Below are 22663 nucleotides of genomic sequence, written 5' to 3'. Positions count from 1 at the left end.
TGGCTCGGAATCAATACCAAATTTTTTAAGGTAAAGACAAAATCTTTGGAACCGGGCATGCTTTTTTTTCAGTGCAGGGAAAATGTTCGGTTTACCCTACAAGGACAAAAAAGTTGCCTACTTTCCCATACGTTCCCAAACAATTTTCCCTACAATATTTTTCGTTAAATTTAAACAAATTTTACAAAACAAAATGGTTCTAAGTACTTTGATATCTTAAAATATGAAAATGCAACGTATATAACCTAGAAAATAAATTTGTATTACCACCATGGTTGCCACAGTTGGTAGAATTCTCGAAAAATAGTATTTTTTTTTGTTAAATCTCTATAGAAATGAATTTTTGGAAAAAGTTTCTATAAACAAATTTGTTTGAGAAAATTTTCTATAGAAATAAAATCTTGAAAAAAAATTCCATAGAAATAACATTTTGAAAAAGTTTTTTATAGAAATAATATTTTGAAAAAAAAATTCTATAGAAATACAATTTTGACAAAATTTTCTATAGAAATAAAATGTTGACAACATTTTCTAAAGGAATAAAGTTTATACAAACATTTTTATAAAAATTTCTATACATTTGTGGTAATTTATGATAATTTTCAAATTTTGTTAGATTTTTTTTTTGGCAAGAGTGGTAACTGTTGTTACCACACATTGTTAAAGATCAAGCCTTGTCGGCTTCTAATTTCCTCCTCTAGAGCTACCAAAATGTAAAAATTATTACAAATTGTGTTGAATGAAAATGTCCTACATTGTGGCCCTACGTCCCTACAAGACGCTAAATATTAGAAACAAGTAAGTACAGTAGAAAGTCGGGCGGAACCGACTATATCATACCCTAAACCACCATTACAGAATTAGTAATCATAAGCATTTGTGGGGTAACATATAGGTCTGGGAGATAAACCGCAGTTGCATATTTAAGAAAATTAAGGGCTACATGTCTATGGGTGCTTTGTGTCAATCTGACTATAGCGCATAGTTAATGTTGCCAGGGAAAATGTTCGGCCCTACCTACCTACCCTACAAGGACAAAAAAAGTTCCCTACTTTCCTATACATTCCCAAACAATTTTCCCTACGATATTTTCCGTTAAATTTAAAAAATTTTACAAAACAAAAATGGTTCTAAGTACTTTATTATATTAACCCCTATTTTCATAAAGCTCCGTTAGTGTTCCGTTAACTAACCAACTTTTAAACTCTATTATGGACAAAGCTGTCATCTTGCATATATATTCCATATGCCAGTTAGGAACATAACTGACAAAAATTTTTCAGTTAAAGTTAACTGGAGAGAAGATATTTGCAATTTACTTTCTGTTAACTGGCAGTTAAAGCCTAACGGAGCTACATGAAAATGGCCGTAAAACATAAACATGCAACGTATATAACTTAGAATATAAATAAAATTTTGGAAAAAGTTTCTATAAACAAATTTTTGTGAGAAATTTTTCTATAGAAATAAAATTTTGACAATAAATTCTATAGTAATAAAATTTTGAGAAAAAATTCCACAGAAATAAAATTTTGATAAAATTTATCTATAGAAACAATATTTTGAAAAAAAAAAATTCTATACAAATACAATTTCGACAAAATGTTCTATACAAATAAAATGTTGACAAAATTTTCTACAGGAATAAAGTTTACCACACATTGTTAAAGATCAAGCCTTGCCGGCTTCTAATTTCCTCCTCTAGAGCCACCAAAATGTAAAAATTATTACAAATTATGTTGAGTGAAAATGTCCAATATTGTGGCCCTACGTCCCTACAAGACGCTAAATATTAGAAAAAACCTACATATAGGGAATTTCCCCTACTTCTAGCAACACTGGCTGTGTTGATATTGCACCTACGGAGTTAGTATGCCACTAATATTGAGCCCATTATTAAAAAAGAGATAATCGTTAAATTAGTGTGGGTAATAAATACAAATTTGTAAAAATCGAGCAATATTCTTATGTAAGAGCTATAAGTTCGTATAAGTACGATCGGCTAGTACATCAAAATTTGAAATTTGAGTAACATTGGTTAATAAATAAGAGCACTATGGCCAAATTTGGGAAAATCGAGCGATATGTATATATGGAAGCTATATCTAAATCTGAACCAATTTGCATAATATTTTTGCGGGTTTGATTAATACCACAAAAGGTTACCTTGTGCAAGATTTGAGTAAGATCAGTTAAGAAATGAGGCCTGTATGGTCAAACATAAGGTTATTAGGGGCGAATTTTTCGAAATCGGGTGTTACATATATGGGAGCTATATTTACATCTGAACCGATTTCGATGAAATTTTGCCCATATAGTTAGTACTATAGAGGACTGGATCTAGCTAACTTTTAGTAAGATCGGTTGATAAATAAGGGTTTTATAGCCAAATTTAGAAAAATCGGGCGGTACATATATATGGGACCTATAGCTAAATCTGATCCGATTTTGATGATTTTTTTGCACATATAGTTAGTGCTATAGAAGATTACATTTAGCCAACTTTGAGTAAGATCGGTTAAGAAATAACGTTCTATGGCCAAATTTGGGTAAATCGAGTGATACATATAAAGGGTGATACGGTCGAAATTTGGTCAATATAAACTTGACGTATTTATTTCAGTTTTGCATTTAAAAAACCTGAACACCCCTCATTTTGAAGGTGTGTGTGTGTAGAATGTTGCTCCTATTTTGATTTTGGAATTCACTCTTCAGTTGTCAAAATGACGTCCAAGCAAGAAGAGCAGCGTATCAAAATTATGCTCGCGCATCGCGAAAATCCGAGCTACTCGCACGCAAAGCTGGCAAAATCGCTAAAAGTTGCCAAATCAACCGTTACAAATGTAATTAAAGTGTTTGGGGAACGTTTGTCGATAGCCAGGAAGTCTGGATCGGGGGGAAATCGAAAACCGGAAGCCGCTGAGACGACAAAGAGAGTTGCCGGTAGTTTCAAGCAAAACCCTAACCTCTCTCTCCGAGATGGCGCAAATAAGCTGGGTGTATCGTCTACAACCGTGCATCGACTCCAAATCGCGATGATAAACAAAATAGGACGGCCAAAGCGCGATCCCGGAGGCTGTACACGACGATGCTGACGAAGTTTGACTGCGTGGTAATGGACGACGAAACCTATGTCAAAGCCGACTACAAGCAGCTTCCGGGACAGGAGTTTTATATGGTAAAAGGAAGGGGAAAGATTGCAGATATTTCCAAGCACATAAAACTGTCAAAGTTCGCAAAGAAATATCTGGTTTGGCAAGCCATCTGTACCTGTGGCTTGTAAAGCAGCATTTTCATAGCTTCCGGGACTGTCAACCAAGAAATTATCGTGGAAGAGTGTTTGAATAAACGTCTGCTGCCTTTCCTGAAGAAACACGGTTGTTCCGTACTGTTTTGGCCGGATTTGGCATCTTGCCATTACGGTAAAAAGGCCATGGAGTGGTACGCCGCCAACAACGTGCAGGTGGTTTCCAAGGACAAGAACCCTCCCAACACGTCAGAGCTCCGACCAATTGAGAAATACTGGTCTATTGTCAAGCGGAACCTAAAGAAGACCAAAAAAACTGCTAAGGATGAGCAGCAGTTCAAGGCAAACTGGCTTTCTGCGGCGAAGAAGGTGGACAAGGTGGCTGTACAAAATCTGATGGCAGGTGTCAAGCGTGAGGCCCGGCAATTCGGATTTGGAAAAGCGAAAGCCTAACTGAATATTTTTCCTGAATTTTATACTAATTGAACTTGAAAAAGAAATTCAATTTGATTTTTTAAATAAACGATTTCACCGATTTATACGCGTTTTCCCTTGACCAAATTTTGACCGTATCACCCTTTATATAAAATTGGGACACTTTTTGTGCTACAACCTTTTGTAGCATTAAGAATGTAAGAGGTCGGCATTTTTGGTAATTCCCGAGCAGTCTTGCTTTCTAATAGAAAGTCCTACAGCATGAAGTGTGGAACATGAATGTTCACTGATCATTGACTATGTTTGCATGTGCTTTATGAAGAATTCTATATTGAAATGTAGTTTTCAAAAGTTGCATTTACTTTGACTTCAGATTCGAAAAAAATCAATTAGAGAGTAGATATCGGTGCTTAATGTTGCCGATATTATTTGAGATGGAAAACTATATTGAGTAGCCATTCTGTCATTCACAGGACTAAGCCCTCATAATCATTTTGCAGTCTGGTCAAGGAATACGATTTTCGGATATTGGCCTTTAGCCTTTTGCTGTGTTATAAGATCGTATTCATCTTTGGACATAGAAGTTTTTAGCCACAATGGTGTAATGGTTAGCATGAGCGCCACGGCCATAAGATCAATTCCCGTAAATCCAGGACACCTCTCCAAAATGCTGGTCCCCTTCTGAGTACTTCAAAGTTGATCTAAGTGGTTTCACATAAATTAAAGCATTGTTGCAATGTTTGGTGTTTGGCAACGCTACCAGTATGATTATAACGGTTTTTGGTGCAATAAATAGTGTTTGGCAATGCTACCGGTATCGTTATGCGAAAATGTTCACATCGTAGAATACGATTTTAAGAAATTCACCATTTTCGTGAAAGTCTTTTTTTTTTCAGTGCTATACGATCGTGTATCTTTTTGAATTCGGAAGGCTCTACTTTGCAATCCATTGTAGCGAAATACTTAGCATGACCATGACTTGGGACCATGGGTTCAATCCTCGAACAAAAATTCTGTAGTGGTTATTTATGTTCCCCAAAAATTCTGGTTATAATTTCCGTGATTGAAGCAGTTTCAAATAAAAATGATTGTGTCAATTAATTTTGTGATTGATGTCAAAAAATATTTCTTTTTTTGTAAGCAAAAGTTTCATATTCCAAATTCTACAGTCATGCAAATGAATAGTGTCTTTCCTGCTTAATACAAATTCGACTTTATTTTTTAGCTTAAGCGTGTTCTTCACCATTTAAATGTGTGCATAAGAAATTCATTCATAAAATGTCATTTGAACAGGGATGAAGAGAAGCATTCAGTGTTGAAGATGAAGCAATTTCCAAGAATCCTAGAATCACTTGTGTAACATACGTGTACGTATATTTGTGTGTGGTTGTGTGCATGTATGTATGTTTCTATATTAGGATTGGGTTATAAACAACTTGCAAATGGCATTGCTGCTCCATATAGCAAATAAGTCATGATTTATACGACTCTTATGTGAATGTGACAATCGTAAAATGGGCAAAAGGAAAAAAAACAGAACTACCAGTAAGCATCACTGTCATTCAGCTTAACTACCAGCAGGCATTCAGCTTTGAATAGTTCCAGAATTTGTTGTTGCTGTTGTTGGTGTTCTTTAGAGGCAAATAAGAATAAACACTAAAATCTCTAAATGCTGAATGTCGATTTCTGTGAATGCTAACTGCTGTGGGCGACATTGCCTTTTGGCTTTATCAAATCGTTATTATTTTTTTTTTGTTTTTTTGGTATTTACCACTTTTATATTGTCGTTTGCTAGGGAACGATAGTGTCTCACAATAGGCGTCTTAAATACTGGTAGGATATCTTGCCATTTGGTTTTACTATTGAATGAAATCGATTGTTGCTATCTCTTCTTGCTTGTTTATGATCATCATATGAAATTAACACGGAATATGAAAGAATAAAAGAGATATTCTGGAAATTCCAAGGTTATCCATTATGGATATTATATTCTCCTGTTTATACAGCTAAAATTCTATGAAGCTGAAGCTTATAAATTTGACAATTAATGAGCAGTATGAATTCAATGGATGGTGACGAAATCTATTCTCCTGAAAATCTCAAAACATATCGCAAAAAGATATACAATTGAAACTCTCATAATAGTTTCGTGGCAGCCATAAAAATGTAAGTCCCTTCCCAAAAAGAAAAAAGCATAGAGAGCAATCGGCAACTAATTTTTATACCCTCCAGCATAGAATGGGGGTATATTAACTTTGTCATTCCGTTTGTAACACATCGAAATATTGCTCTAAGACCCCATAAAGTATATATATTCTGGGTCATGGTGAAATTCTGAGTCCGTCCGTCTGTTGAAATCACGCTAACTTCCGAACGAAACAAGCTATCGACTTCAAACTTAGCACAAGTAATTGTTAATGATGTGGGCCAGATGGTATTGCTAATGGTCCATATCGGACCACATTAACTTATAGCCCCCGTATAAACCGACGCACAGATTTGGCTTGCGGAGCCTCTTAGAGGAGCAAAATTCATCCGATCCGGTTGAAATTTGGTACATGGTGTTAGTATATGATATCTAACGACCGTGCAAAAATTGGTCCACATCGGTCCATAATTACATATAGCCCCCATATAAACCGATCCCCAGATTTGGCTTTGCGGAGCCTTTAAGAGAAGCAAATTTCATCCCATCCGGCTGAAATTTGATACATGGTATATGGTCTCTAACAACCATGAAAAAATTGGTGCATATCGGTCCATAATTATATATAGCCCCCATATAAACCGATCCCCAGATTTGGATTTGCGGAGCCTCTAAGAGATGCAAATTTCATCCGATCCGACTGAAATTTGGTTCATGGTGTTAGTATATGGTCTCTAACAACCATGTAAAAATTGGTCCATATTGGTCTATAATTATGTATATAGCCCCCATATACACCGATCCCCAGATTTGGTTTTGCGGAGCAAGGTGTTAGTTAGTATATGGTCTCTAACAACCATACAAAAATTGGTCCACATCGGTCCATAATTACATATAGCCCCCATATAAACCGATCCCCAGATTTGGCTTGTGGAGCCTCTAAGAGAAGCAAATTTCATCCGATCCGGCTGAAATTTGATACATGGTGTTAGTATAACAACCATGCCAAAATCGAGCAAAATTCATCCGATCCGGTTGAAATTTGGTACATGGTGTTAGTATGTGATCTCTAACAGTCGTGCAAAAATTGGTCCACATCGGTCCATAATTATATATAGACCCCATATTAACCGATCCCCGACCTCCGGAGCCTCATGGATGAGCAAAATTCATCCGATTCAGTTGAAATTTGGTACGTGGTGTTAGTATGTGGTCTCTAACAACCATGAGGGAATTGGTCCATATCGGTCCATAATTATATGTAGTCCCCATATAAATCTATCCCCAGATTTGACCTCCGGAGCCCCATGGATGAGCAAAATTCATCCGATCCGATTGAAATTTGGTACGTGGTGAAATTTGGTACATTGCGCTAGTATATGGCCGCTAAGGTTAGGTTAGGTTAGTTTAGGTGGCAGCCCGATGTATCAGGCTCACTTAGACTATTCAGTCCATTGTAATACCACATTGGTGAACTTCATACCAAAATTGGTCCATAACAACAATCATGCCAAAATTGGTCCATAGCGATCTATATTTATATATAGCCGATCACCAAAAATAATCTACCAAAATTTTATTTCTATAGAAAATTTTGTCAAAATTTTATTACTATAGAAAATTTTGTCAAAATTTTATTACTGTGGAGAACTTTGTCACAATTTTATTGCTAAAGGGTGATACGGTCAAAATTTGGTCAAGGGAAAACGCGTGTAAATCGGTGAAATCGTTTATTTAAAAAATCAAATTTCTTTTTCAAGTTCAATTAGTATAAAATTCAGGAAAAATATTCATTTAGGCTTTCGCTTTTCCAAATCCGAATTGCCGGGCCTCATGCTTGACACCTGCCATCAGATTTTGTACAGCCACCTTGTCCACCTTCTTCGCCGCAGAAAGCCAGTTTGCCTTGAACTGCTGCTCGTCCTTAGAAGTTTTTTTGGTCTTCTTTAGGTTCCGCTTGACAATAGTCCAGTATTTCTCAATTGGGCGGAGCTCTGGCATGTTGGGAGGGTTCTTGTCCTTGGGAACCACCTGCACGTTGTTGGCGGCGTACCACTCGATGGCCTTTTTACCGTAATGGCAAGATGCCAAATCCGGCCAAAACAGTACGGAACAACCGTGTTTCTTCAGGAAAGGCAGCAGACGTTTATTCAAACACTCTTTCACATAAATTTCTTGGTTGACAGTCCCGGAAGCTATAAAAATGCTACTTTTCAAGCCACAGGTACAGATGGCTTGCCAAACCAGATATTTCTTTGCGAACTTTGACAGTTTTATGTGCTTGAAAATATCTGCTACCTTTCCCCTTACCTTTCCTTTTGCCGTATAAAACTCCTGTCCCGGAAGCTGCTTGTAGTCGGCTTTGACGTAGGTTTCGTCGTCCATTACCACGCAGTCAAACTTCGTCTGCATCGTCGTGTACAGCCTCCGGGATCGCGCTTTGGCCGTCGTAATTTGTTTATCATCGCGATTTGGAGTCAATACTTTCTTGTAAGTCGATAGTCCGGCTCGTTTTTTGGCTCGATGCACGGTTGTAGACGATACACCCAGCTTATTTGCGGCATCTCGGAGAGAGAGGTTAGGGTTTCGCTTGAAACTACCGGCAACTCTCTTTGTCGTCTCAGCGGCTTCCGGTTTTCGATGTCCCCCCGATCCAGACTTCCTGGCTGTCGACAAACGTTCCCCAAACACTTTAATTACATTTGTAACGGTTGATTTGGCAACTTTTAGCGATTTTGCCAGCTTTGCGTGCGAGTAGCAAAAGCAAAATTTTGGTACGCTGCTCTTCTTGCTTGGACGACATTTTGACAACTGAAGAGTGAATTCCAAAATCAAAATAGAAGCAACATTCTACACACACACACCTTCAAAATGAGGGGTGTTCAGGTTTTTTAAATGCAAAATTGAAAGAAATACGTCAAGTTTATATTCACCAAATTTTGAGCGTATCACCCTTTACACAAAAATTTTTCAAGATTTTATTTCATACAAAATTTTGTAAAATTTTATTACCATACCAAATTTTGCCAAGATTTGATTTCTATAGAAAATTTTGTCAAAATTATATTTCTATAGGAAATTTTGTCAAAATGTTATTACTATACAAAATTTTGTCATGATTTTTTTTCTATAGAAAATTTTGTCAAGATTTTATTTCTATAGAAAATTTTGTCAAAATTTTATTTCTATAGAAATAAAATTTTTTTGTTTAATATATACCCCGTATGGAGTAACTTACAATTGAGAAGACGGTGTTAAGAAGTTTTAAGATACCTTGCCATCGCCACGTGTTACCGCAACCCACGTAATTCGATTGTGGATGACAGTATTTAGTACAAGTTTCTATGCAATCCATGGTGGAGGGTACATAAGATTCGGCCTGGCAGAACCTTTTGGTGGGTATTTATGATTCGCTCCTGGCGAACTTTTGCCTATATGGATTTATTCTTGTTTTGATAGTTTGCTATAACACCAAAAAATTAAGGTCGTTGGATTTGCAACACTCAGTATATAGCTACAATATATTTGCCCCACAAATATCGATCCATGCTTACCCTACCAAAACAGTCGCAATTACATTGACTATCCTTTTATATGATATTGAATTCTATTCTAACTAAAAACAGTATGCTCAAATTTATTTTTTAAAGTGAACATGTTTAAAATCAAACCAAATATTACCCCAACGAACTAATACTTTAATCATGTCTGTTAAGATTTTTTTCCCGTTTATATTCTACATCAATAAGGAAATGTTACTCTTTAAGCTCCATCTAATGACTCCACTTTATACTTGGAGTTTTTAATTGCCCTTTGTATCATTTTGCCTCTGTTAAATAAACACAAGCAAACACACACCCACACCCTCACACAAAAACATACACATGCAGTCATGTATACATATATATAGAAGTTTTTATGACGATGTTTCGGTCACAGACGGTTTATTTTATTAATTCTCTTAGTTTTTCCCTCTTAGAATTCATTGCCATGAATCCCATCTAACCTTGTCGCAGTGGATACATGCACCAGTTAATGTTATTTGCCACCACTCAAGACGAAAGTGTTTATAAATTAGAAATAAATGATGTTGCCACACACCGAGGCAGGACAAACATTTAGTGAGCACATATGCACTCACACACACACCCATACACCAAAGACTCACAAACATTTACCCACAAACATAAAAAAGAGTAATTTTTTGCAAGGATACATATTGAAAAAAATATATATGTCTTTGGGTGTATACTATTGCACAGTGGGTGAGGGAAGTCTAAAGGAAAGATTGGAATAAAACAAAAATGGAAATTCTAAAGTCGGGTGGGGCCGAATATATACATTTGTTGGTTGCCATATATAAAAATTTATTATCATATATATATGTATGTATTTAAATCTGAACCGATGTGGACAAAATATTTTTGACTTCTATAAAATCTCTAGACTTAAAATTTACATCAGCTAATGCCCCTGGGCCGAGCATAACCTCACTAAAAAACAATTAAGGAAAGTGTAAAGTGGGGCGGGACCGTTTTTTGGGTCGGAGTACAATGTCCACAGTGTGCCGCAGGTTATAAATATGGGAAATATTTAAATTTTAAGCAGTTTTTATTCGTTTTCGTAAAAGTATCTTTCCGAGCCGATTTTGACCAAATTTAGTACACATTCCTAAAATATTAACTGTGGAATTATGATTTCCGGTAGTTATATGAGTCTAAATGGGACGAAAGAAAATATATATAAATCTTAACCGATTTTAACCAAATTTGGCAAGTATAGTAAGAATGCTAATACTACTTTTGTGCAATATTCCACACACTGAAACAAAAGCATGCCCGATTACAAAGATTTTGTCTTTACAAGTAAGGATACTTTTAAGACACAATTATTTTTTAAATTTGGGATTTTTTGTACTTGCTTCTAGGAAGCAAATTTAAATTATTCGCTTTTTCAACTTTTTATACCCTCCACCATAGGATGCGGGGTATATTAACTTTGTCATTCCGTTTGTAACACATCGAAATATTGCTCTAAGACCCCATAAAGTATATATATTCTGGGTCGTGGTGAAATTCGATCTGAGCATGTCCGTCCGTCCGTCCGTCTGTTGAAATCACGCTTACTTCCGAACGAAACAAGCTATCGACTTGAAACTTAGCACAAGTAGTTGTTATTGATGTAGGTCGGATGGTATTGCAAATGGGCCATATCGGTCCACTTTTACGTATAGCCCCCATATAAACGGACCAACAAATTTGGCTTGCGATTGCTCTAAGAGAAGCAAATTTCATCCGATCCGGCTAAAATTTGGTACATGGTGCTAGTATATGGTCTCTACCAACTATGCAAAAATTGGTCCATATCGGTCCACTTTTACGTATAGCCCCCATATAAACGGACCAACAAATTTGGCTTGCGATTGCTCTAAGAGAAGCAAATTTCATCCGATCCAGCTGAAATTTGGTACATGGTGTTACTAACAACCATGCAGAAACTGGTCCATATCGGTCCATAATTACATATAGCCCCCATATAAACCGATCCCACGATTTGGCTTGCGAAGCCTATAAGATAACCAAATATCATCCGGTCCGGCTGAAATTTGGTATATGGTGTTAGTATATGGTCTCTAACAACCGTGCAAAAATTGGTCCACATCGGTATATAATTATATATAGCCCCCATATAAAACGATCTCCCGATTCTCCCGATTCCCGATTTCATCCGATCCGGCTGAAATTTGGTACATGATGTTGATATATGTTCTCTAATGACCATGCAAAAATTGGTCCACATCGGCCCATAATTATATATAGCCCCCATATAAACCGATCTCCCGATTCTCCCGATTCCCGATTTCATCCGATCCGGCTGAAATTTGGTACATGATGTTGGTATATGTTCTCTAATGACCATGCAAAAATTGGTGCACATCGGCCCATAATTATATATAGCCCCCATATAAACCGATCTCCCGATTCTCCCGATTCCCGATTTCATCCGATCCGGCTGAAATTTGGTACATGATGTTGGTATATGTTCTCTAATGACTATGCAAAAATTGGTCCACATCGGCCCATAATTATATATAGCCCCCATATAAACCTATCCCCAGATGTGACCTCCGGAGCCTCTTAGAGGAGCAAAAGTCATCCGATCCGATTGAAATTTGGTACGTGATTTTAGTATATTGTCTCTAACAACCGTGCCAAAATTGGTACATATCGCTCCATAATTATATATAGCCCCCATATAAGCCGACCCCCAGATTTGACTTCTGGACACTCTTAGAGGAGCAAAATTCATCTGATCCGGTTGAAACTTGGTACGTGGTGTTAGTATATGGTCTCTAACAACCATGCAAGAATTGGTCCATATTGGTCCATAATTATATATAGCCCCCATATAAATCGATCCCAAGATTTGTCCTCCGGAGCCTCTTGGAGAAGCAAAATTCATCCGATCCGGTTGAAATTTGCAACGTGGTGTTAGTATAAGGCCGCTAATAACCATGCCAAAATTGGTCCATTTCGGTCTATAGTTATATATAGCCGATCCCCAATCACACAAAAATTGGTCCATATCGGTTCATGGTTGCCACTCGAGCCAAAAATAATCTACCAAAATTTTATTTTTATACCCACCACCATAGAATGGTGACGGGGTATAATAAGTTTGTCATTCCGTTTGTAACGCATCGAAATATCGATTTCCGACTATATAAAGTATATATATTCTTGATCAGGGAGAAATTCTAAGACGATATAAGCATGTCCGTCTGTCCGTCTGTCTGTCTGTCTGGCTGTCTGTTGTAATCACGCTACAGCATTCAATAATGGAGCTATCGTCCTGAAATTTGGCACAGAATCGTATTTTGTCTGCGCGCAGGTCAAGTTCGAAGATGGGCTATATCGGGCCATGTTTTGGTATAGCCCCCATATAAACCGACCTCCCGATTTGGGGTCTTTCGCTTATAGAAACCGTAGTTTTCATCCAATTTGCGCGAAATTTAAAATCTAGAGATATTTTGGGACCTTGAAGAGGTGTGCAAAAAATGGTGAGTGTCGGTCCATGTTTTGGTATAGCCCCCATATAAACCGACCTCTCGATTTGGGGTCTTTCGCTTATAGAAACCGTAGTTTTCATCCAATTTGGCGAAATTGAAAATCTAGAGGTATTTTGGGACCTTGAAGAGGTGTGCCAAAAATGGTGAGTGTCGGTCCATGGTTTGGTATAGCCCCCATATAAACCGACCTCCCGATTTGGGGTCTTTCGCTTATAGAAACCGTAGTTTTCATCCAATTTGCGCGAAATTGAAAATCTAGAGATATTTTGGGACCTTGAAGAGGTGTGCCAAAAATGGTGAGTGTCGGTCCATGTTTTGGTATAGCCCCCATATAAACCGACCTCCCGATTTTACTTCTTGGGCTTATAGAAACCGTAGTTTTTATCCAATTTGCCTGAAATTGGAAATCTAGAGGTATTTTTGGGCCATAAAGAGGTGTGCCGAAAACAGTTAGTATCGGTCGGTATTTTAGTATAGCCCCCATAAGAACGATTTCCCGATTTAACTCCTTAGGTTTCTAGAAACCGTAGTTTTTATCCGATTTGCCTGAAATTGTAAATATTCTCGTATTTAAGGCTCACAAAAACGTGTATCGGATTAAGTTTTTATCGGTCCATTTGGTAATGCCTCCATATAGACCAATTTCACTTCTTGTGAGTATAGAAGGCGCACTGATCATGAAAATTGCTTGAAACTCAATGTAAAATTTCCAGATTTTATTTTTCGGGTGAAAATCTACAGATTTAAAATTTCAAATCAAGACGTTATTTTATAATCTTCTTGCACACTTACAAGAGATGTTAATGATTCCTCTAAAACTCAAACAAAAATGGTTCTTATAAATCCAGAATCTGATATAGTCCTCATAGGTGAAATCTTTAAATGTATCTTCGGGAAGTGTCCTCAAGTCCTCAAGCCCTCCTGAAATTTCAAAGGAAATCCTAATATTTGGTTCATGGTGGTGGGTATTTAAGATTCGGCCCGGCCGAACTTACTGCTGTATATACTTGTTATAGAAAACATTGACAATGTTATTTCTATAGAAAATCTTGTCAAAATTTTATTTCTATAGAAAATTTTGTCAACATTTTATTTTTATAGAAAATTTTTTCAAAATTTTATTTCAAAAGAAATTTTTTTCCAAATTTTATTTCTATAGAAAATCTTCTCCAAATTTTACTTCTATAGAAAATGTTGTCAAAATTTTATTTTTATAGAAACTTTAAACTTAATTATATAAGTATTTAATCGGCATTTTTTAGTTTAATATATACCACGTATGGACTATGTGGTATATATTAGGTTGTTAGGATGTTTTAAGATACCTTGCCATCAGCAAGTGTTACCGCAACCCAAGTAATTCGATTGTGGATGACAGTCTTCAGTAGAAGTTTCTACGCAATCCATGGTGGTGGGTACATAAGCTTCGGCCTGGCCGAACTTACGGCCGTATATACTTGTTTTTCTTCATATGCTAACAAAGCCCTTTAAAAACGAATTAACGACAACTTTATTTTCCAAACTAAGACTCGACTTCTAGTAGAATTTTTGCTATGTTTTAAGTAAAAAAGGTCATTAAAATAAAGTGTTGAAAAACATATGCTATTTTTGAACGATTTTTTGCTTTGTAGTCAAGATGCAAAAAGACAACAAATTTAAAGACAATTTCATTAAATTTAAATAATTTTTCTGAATTATTAAAATCAAGTTGACCTTAGTCCAAACATTTTTTCTTTCATGTTATGACACCCATTTTTAAGTGAAATCACTTAATTATAAGGACAATACGACTTCATTAAAAAGTTTATCGGCTTTTGGACCAGGAAAAAAACTTTATATTAGAGAAATGCGTCTTCTATGCTAAGCAAAAATTGCACTCATATTTTTAAAGACATAAAATCTTTGACCTCACGACAATATTTTTTTTCAGTGCACTAATCGGAGTAAAACTCTGGCTTCTGGGGGTCATAAAGTGCATATCGCGCGAAAGATATACATGGGAGCTATATTTAAATCTGAACCGATATCAAACAAGTATATACGACCATATGTTCGGCCAGGCCGAATCTTATGTACCCTCCACCATGGATTGCGTAGAAACTTCTACTAAAGACTATTGAATTACTTGGGTTGTGGTAATACTTGTCGATGGTAAGGTATCTTAAAACCGTCTTCTAAGTTGTAAGATATTCCATCGGACTATGATGAATTTTGCTCCTCCAAGAGGCTCCGGAGTTCAAATTTTGGGATCGGTTTATATGGGGTTATATATTATTATGGACCGATATATACCTATTTTTGCATGGTAGTTAGAGACTATATACTTACCCCAAGTACCAAATTTGGGCCGGATCGGATTAAATTTGCTCCTCCAAGAGGCTTCGGAGGTAACATTTGGGGATCGGTTGATGTGGGGGCTATATATAATTATGGACCGATATGGATAATTTTTTGCTTGGTGGTTAGAGACCATGTATTAACACCACGTAGTGAGCCACCGTGGTGCAATGGTTTGCATGCCCGCCTTGCATACACAAGGTCGTGGGTTCGATTCCTGCTTCGACCGAACACCAAAAAGTCTTTCAGCCGTGGATTATCCCACCTCAGTAATGCTCTAAGTGGTTTCACTGCAATGTGGAACGCCGTTTGGACTAACACCACGTACCAAATTTGGACCGGATCGGATGAATTTTGCTCCTCTAAGAGCCTCCGGAGGTCTAATCTGGGAATCGGTTTATATGGGGGTTATATATAATTATGGACCGATATGTTTAATTTTTTGCGTGGTTGTTAGAGGCCACATACTAACACCATCCACAAGATTTCAAACGGATCTGATGAAATTTGCTCCTCCTAGAGCCTCCGCAAGCCAAATAATGGCATCGATTTCTATGGGGGCTATACGTAAACGTGGTCCGATATGGACCATTTGCAATACCATCCGATCAACATCAATAGCGATTACTTATGCCATTTTTCAAGTCGATAGCTTGTTTCGTTCGGAAGTTAGTGTGATTTCAACAGACGGATATATAATTTATGGGGCCTTAGAGCAATATTTCGATGTGTTACAAACAGAATGACGGAGTCAATACAATATAAAGGGTGGTTAAATTGTAAGGGCCGATGTTGAATGTGAACCACACCTAACGCCAAGTTTTTTTCCGAATTTTATTTTACATTTCTCTATTTCAGACTTACGTAATTTGAACCATGGTCGTCGTGAATGGGAACAATGGTTCCAAGAAATGGCAACAGTGGATGATCAATTTTCGAAGAAATTCATCTTCAGTGATGAGGCACATTTTCACCTCAGTGGATTCGTCAATATACCGAATAGCCGCATTTGGGCGAATGAGAATCCAAGAGTGATTGTCGAAAAACCAATGCACCCACAAAGAGTGACTGTTTGGTGCGGTTTATGGGCTGGCGGCATCATCGGGCCGTATTTTTTCCAAAATGAGGCCGGTCAGGCAGTTACTGTGGATGGTGTTCGCTATCGTGAGATGATAACGAACTTTTTATGGCCCGAATTGGAAGATATGGATGTGGACGATATGTGGTTTCAGCAGGACGGTGCCACTTGTCACACAGCTAATGAAACAATGGCTCTTTTGCGCAACAAATTCAATGGCCGTGTTATCTCACGTAATGGCGATGTCAATTGGCCGTCAAGATCATGTGATTTGACACCGTTGGACTTTTTTCTTTGGGGTTGTTTGAAAGGAAAGGTGTACGTCGATAAGCCAGCAACAATTCAAGAGCTAAAGGATGAGATGATTCGGCACATTAACGGCATAGAACTTCCATTAGGCCTCAGCGTCATCGAAAATTTGGACCATCGGATGAAGGTGTGCCACCGAGGTCGCGGCGCCCATTTGGCCGATATTTTGTACCATACATAATTGAGTAATACCAATGTATCATAATAAAATAAAATTACAATAATTTCCTAAATAGTTTGTGTTTTATTCAAAATCAACATCGGCCCTTAAAATTTTTACCACCCTTTACAATTATGAACACGAGTCTACCAAAAATAACAGATTTTTTTACTATTTGGTAGATTGGTAGATTTTTTGATGTTTTGCAAGATTTTGCTAAATATTCCTCTCTAACTTAGGGGTGCTTCCAAAAATTTTTATAGAAATAACATTTTGACAAATTTTCTACAGAAATAAAATTTTGACAAAATTTTCAATAGAAATAAAATTTTGACAAAATTTACTATAGCAATAAATTTTTCGACAAAATTTTCTATAGAAATTATACTTTGAAAAAATTTCCTAAAGAAATAAAATGTTGACAAAATATTCTATAGAAATAAAATTTTGAAAAAAATTTTCTATGGCAATAAAACTTTGGTAGATTATTTTTGGCTCGAGTAGCAATCGTGGATTTTCTATGATTGGGGATCGGTTTATCTGGGGGCTATATATAACTATAGATCGATACGGACCAATGGTTGTTATCGGCCATATACTAACACCACGTACTAAATTTCATTTAGATCGGATGAATTTTGCTCCTCCAAGAGGCTCCGGAGGCCAAATCTGGTGATCGGTTTATATTGGGGCAATATATAATTATGTACCGATATGGACCAATTCTGGCATGGTTGTTAGAGACCATATACCAACAACATGTCCCAATTTTCAGCCGGATCGGATAAAATTTGCTTCTCTTAGGGGATCCGCAAGCCAAATCTGGGGATCGGTTCATATGGGGGCTATGTAATTATGAACCGATGTTGACCAATTTTTCATGGTTTTTAGAGACTATATACATATCACATTTTAAACGGATCAGATAAATTTTGCTCCTCATAGAGGCTTCGGAGGTCAAATCTGGGGATTGGTTTATATGGGGGCTATTTATAATTCTGAACCGACATGGACCAATTTTTGCATGGTTATTGGAAACCATATACCAACAACATGTCTCAATTTTCAGCCGAATCGGATAAAATTTGCTTCTCTTAGACGATCCGCAAGCCAAATCTGAGGATCGGTTCATATGGGGACTATATATAATTATGAACCGATGTTGACCAATTTTTTCATGGTTGTTAGATACCATATACCAACCCCATGTGCCAAATTTCAGCAAGATCGGAAGAAATTTGCTTCTATTTGATTCTCCGGAAGGCAAATTGGACTGATGTTGACCAATTTTTGTATGGTTGTTAGAGACCATACACTAACACCATGTACCAAAGTTCAGCCAGATCGGATGAAATATGCTTCTCTTAGAGGCTCCGCAAGCCAAATCTGGGGGGGTCCGTTTATATGGGGGCTATATGTAGAAGTGAACCGATATGGTCCATTTGCAATACCATCTGACCTACTTTAATAACAACTACTTGTGCCAAGTTTCAAGTCGATAGTTTGTCTCGTTCGGAAGTTAGCGTGATTTCAACAGACGGACGAACGGATGGACATGCTTAGATCGACTCAGAATTTCACCACGACCCAGAATATATATACTTTATGGGGTATTAGAGCAATATTTCGATGTGTTACAAACGGAATGATAAAGTTAATATACCCACCCATTCTATTGTGGAGGGTACAAGAAGCATTTGAAAAGTACACAAAACTCCAATTTAAAAGAAAATTTTGTCTTAAATGTATCCCTACTTCCATTCTCCGCTTCTTTGGCTCAGAATCAATACCAAAATCATTAATGTAACAGGTTGGCTGATAAGTCCCCGGTCTGACACATAGATGGCGTCGCTAGTATTGAATGCATATTATTTTTATATAGTACCAACCTTCAAATAATTCGTGTCAAAATTTTACGTCTGTAAGTCAATTTGTTTGTGAGATAGAGCGCCTTTTGTGAAGCATCTTTTGTTATTGTGAAAAAAAAAAATGAAAAAAGGAATTTAGTTTTTTGATAAAATACTGTTTTCTGATGGGAAAAAATACGATGGAAGCAAAAACCTGGCTTGATAATGAGTTTCCGGACTCTGCCCCAGGGAAATCAACAATAATTGAATGGTATGCGAAATTCAAGTGTGGTGAAAGGAGCACGGAGGACGGTGAACGCACTGGACGCCCGAAAGAGGTGGTTACAGACGAAAACATCAAAAAAATCCACAAAATGATTTTGCATGACCGTAAAATGAAGTTGATCGAGATAGCAGAGGTCTTAAAGATATCAAAGGAACATGTTGGTCATATCATTCATCAATATTTGGATATGCGGAAGCTCTGTGCAAAATGGGTGCCGCGCGAGCTCAGATTTGACCAAAAACAACAACGTGTTGATGATTCTGAGCGGTGTTTGCAGCTGTTAGCTCGTAATACACCCGAGTTTTTCCATCTATATGTGACAATGGATGAAACATGGCTCCATCACTACACTCCTGAGTCCAATCGACAGTCGGCTGAGTGGACAGCGACCGGTGAACCGTCTCCGAAGCGTGGAAAGACTCAAAAGTCCGCTGGCAAAGTAATGGCCTCTGTTTTTTGGGATGCGCATGGAATAATTTTTATCGATTATCTTGAGAAGAGAAAAACCATCAACAGTGGATGGAGCATTTGAAGGTCGAAATCGCGGCAAAACGGCCCCATATGAAGAAGAAAAAAGTGTTGTTCCACCAAGACAACACACCGTGCCACAAGTCATTGAGAACGATGGCAAAAATTCATGAATTGGGCTTCGAATTGCTTCCCCACCCACCGTATTCGCCAGATCTGGCCCCAGCGACTTTTTCTTGTTCTCAGACTTCAAAAGGATGCTCGCAGGGAAAAAATTTGGCTGCAATGATCAACGAAACTGAGGTATATTTTGAGGCAAAACCGAAGGAGTACTACCAAAATGGTAACAAAAAATTGGAAGGTCGTTATAATCGTTGTATCGCTCTTGAAGGGAACTATGTTGAATAATAAAAACGAATTTTGACAAAAAAAATGTGTTTTTCTTTGTTAGACCGGGGACTTATCAGCCAACCTGTTATATACTTTATGGAGACTTAGAGCAATATTTCGATGTGTTACAAACTGAATGACAAAGTTAATATACCCCCCTTTCCCCATCCTTTGGTGGTGGTGGTCTGGTTATAAAAAGCGTTCACAAAGTACACAAAACTCAAATTTAAAAGAGAATTTTGTTTTAAATGTATCCCTACTTCCATTCTCCGCTTCTTTAGCTCGGAATCAATACCAAAATCATTAATGTAAAGACAATATGTTTGAAATAGGGCATGCTGCTTGCTGACAAAAGAGTAAATCTGTTGCAAATTTCGGGACGATAGCTCATTTATTGAAGGCGGTAGGTTAGGTTAGGTTAGGTTAGGTTATGTGGCAGCCCGATGTAACATATAAGCTCACTCTGACTATTCAGTCCATTGTGATACCACAGTGGTGAACTTCTCTCTTATCACTGAGTGCTGCCCAATTCCATGTTAAGCTCAATGATAAGGGATCTCCTTTTCATAGCCGAGTCCGAACGGCGTTCCAGATTGCAGTGAAACCACTTAGAGAAGCTTTGAAACCTTCAGAAATGCCAGCAGCATTAGTGAGGTGGGATAATCCACCACTGAAAAACTTTATGGTGTTCGATCGTAGTAGGAATCGAACCCACGACCTTGTGTATGCAAGGCGGGCATGTTAACCATTGCACCACGATAACATGATTACAACAGACAGACGTTATATACTTTTAGAATTTATCCCAAATGAAAAATTTTTGTATGTGTTACAAACGGAATGATAAATTTATTATGTCCCCATAATTAATTGAATCAATTAACTTTTTAGTTGCATATTATTTGTATTGATATTTTGTTCTGTGGGGTCATTATAAATGTCATTCTATTAATATATATATATATATATATATATATATATGCTTTGTTTACCCATGTATTCCAGATTCTATATCCTTAGAATTTCCTCCCACTGTCAGTAGCCTGATGCAAGGACACAATCTTTATATATGGTCTCAGTGTGAAGTTTTTTCTTATGCTTTGTGTGTGTCTTTTGGGTTGGTGCTATTGATGTTACCGTAAACCTCTTAGATTTAATTTCCTTTCCTTTTCCATGTTCTTTTTCGTATTTTTATCTCTGCTAATTACCTTGTCTTAAGTTGCGTATCTTTTTCTTCGTCTCAAGTTGCTGCGTTGTTGTTTTTTTTTTTGTGCTGATTCTGATGCTGACGCTTGTAGCTACTCAACCAACATGCTGTGCAACAAAGTTCTTATGGCAGTCTTCTTAAAACTCCGCAGGACTTTTACTCACTAAAACGAACCCACACACACACACACACACGCAGACACACTCAAAACATATGCACTCATACACATAAGAATTCTAACACACTGACGATTACGTCCCGCATGAGTTGCATTTTTGCAATGGAAAATAATTATAATGGTTCATTTGAAAGTTTTTCTTCAAAAACCCTACAATGCCAAGGAAGTTTTGAGTTCACGGGGAGAATTAACAGCAGTGTGTATGAGGGTGCAGCAGAAAAACCTCAGGTGTTCTGGAGGTGTATCTCCCATTACTGATGGTACTCAATATGAAAGTGTGTAATGCTGGGAAAAGGAACTTACATTCCTAATTAAAGAAAGCGAAATGAACTTGAGCTCTACTTTTAGTTCTGCCTGACCTGAAATTGTGAAGTTAGTTCACAACTTCCGTTATTAGCGGAATTAAAAGAACGGATGACATTATTCATTCGATTGACAGCGCTGTAATGAATGAGGTAGAATTGGAAATTATAGGTAAACACAATTAAAAGAAGTTGCTAAGAACACACAGTATAAGTAAGTAAAGATTAACCCTCTAATGCCCAAGCCCGCCTTTAGGCGGGCTTCATTTAATAAGGAAGCTTTTAGTAAAACATACCTTAAGACAACAAAAATGGGCAAAATAAAAAGAAAACTTATTTGAAACTATTCAAGAGGCTTTGCAACATATGCTGAATTTTACCGTATAAATTTTTCTTGCTTAGTTCTCTTGCTTTTGTGTCGCTAACATTGAAAATTTAATCAGCTGGGGGAAAAATTGGGGCATTAGAGGGTTAAGAATCGTGCTAAACTTTTCTCCAATACATGGGTGGTATATGGGCAAAAGCTATGGAAGTCTCAGCACAACTCTTTGATTGATTTTTGTAGCAGCATTGGAAACACATTCGTGGTCCCTAGTAGAGGTGTGCACGTGACACGAAATTGTCGTGACTCACGAACATTTTCGTGATTCGTAAATTTTCGTGATGAGTCACGCTCATGACAACAGCGTGAGTACGCGTGAACGTGATTAACAAGCCAAAATGTCGTGCGTGAGCGTGAGTCACGAAAATAATATCTTCGTGAGTGTGCGTGAGTAACGAATTACCCTCACGAAAATCTTCCTGCTCACCAACATAAAACGCTTAAGAGTTAAATTCAATTACAATTTAAGTGACACCTGGGATGTGAAGAGTTTAATAACACTCTCGACTTTAATAATGCTCCTGTTTTCAGACACATCGGTAAAGTAAATTAATCATAAAATTATTCGTGAGTCACGATATTTTTCGTGAGTCATGGTATTTTTCGTGAGTCACTTAGTTTTCGTGCGTGAGTGTGCGTGAGTCCTACCAAAAAAATATCGTGCATGAGTGTGCGTGAGTATGATTTTTCAGTCGTGAGTGTGCGTGAGCATGAGTAACCTATTACTCACGTGCACACCTCTAGTTCAGAAATAGATATAGCTGCCATCATAAGCGTAGGAAGGCCTCTGGGGAGGTGGCTTAGACCCCCCCCCCAGAATTT

Source organism: Haematobia irritans, chromosome 1, assembly GCF_050003625.1.
Source record: "Haematobia irritans isolate KBUSLIRL chromosome 1, ASM5000362v1, whole genome shotgun sequence".
Lineage (NCBI taxonomy): Eukaryota > Metazoa > Arthropoda > Insecta > Diptera > Muscidae > Haematobia > Haematobia irritans.
Note: the sequence above shows the minus strand (reverse complement) of the source record.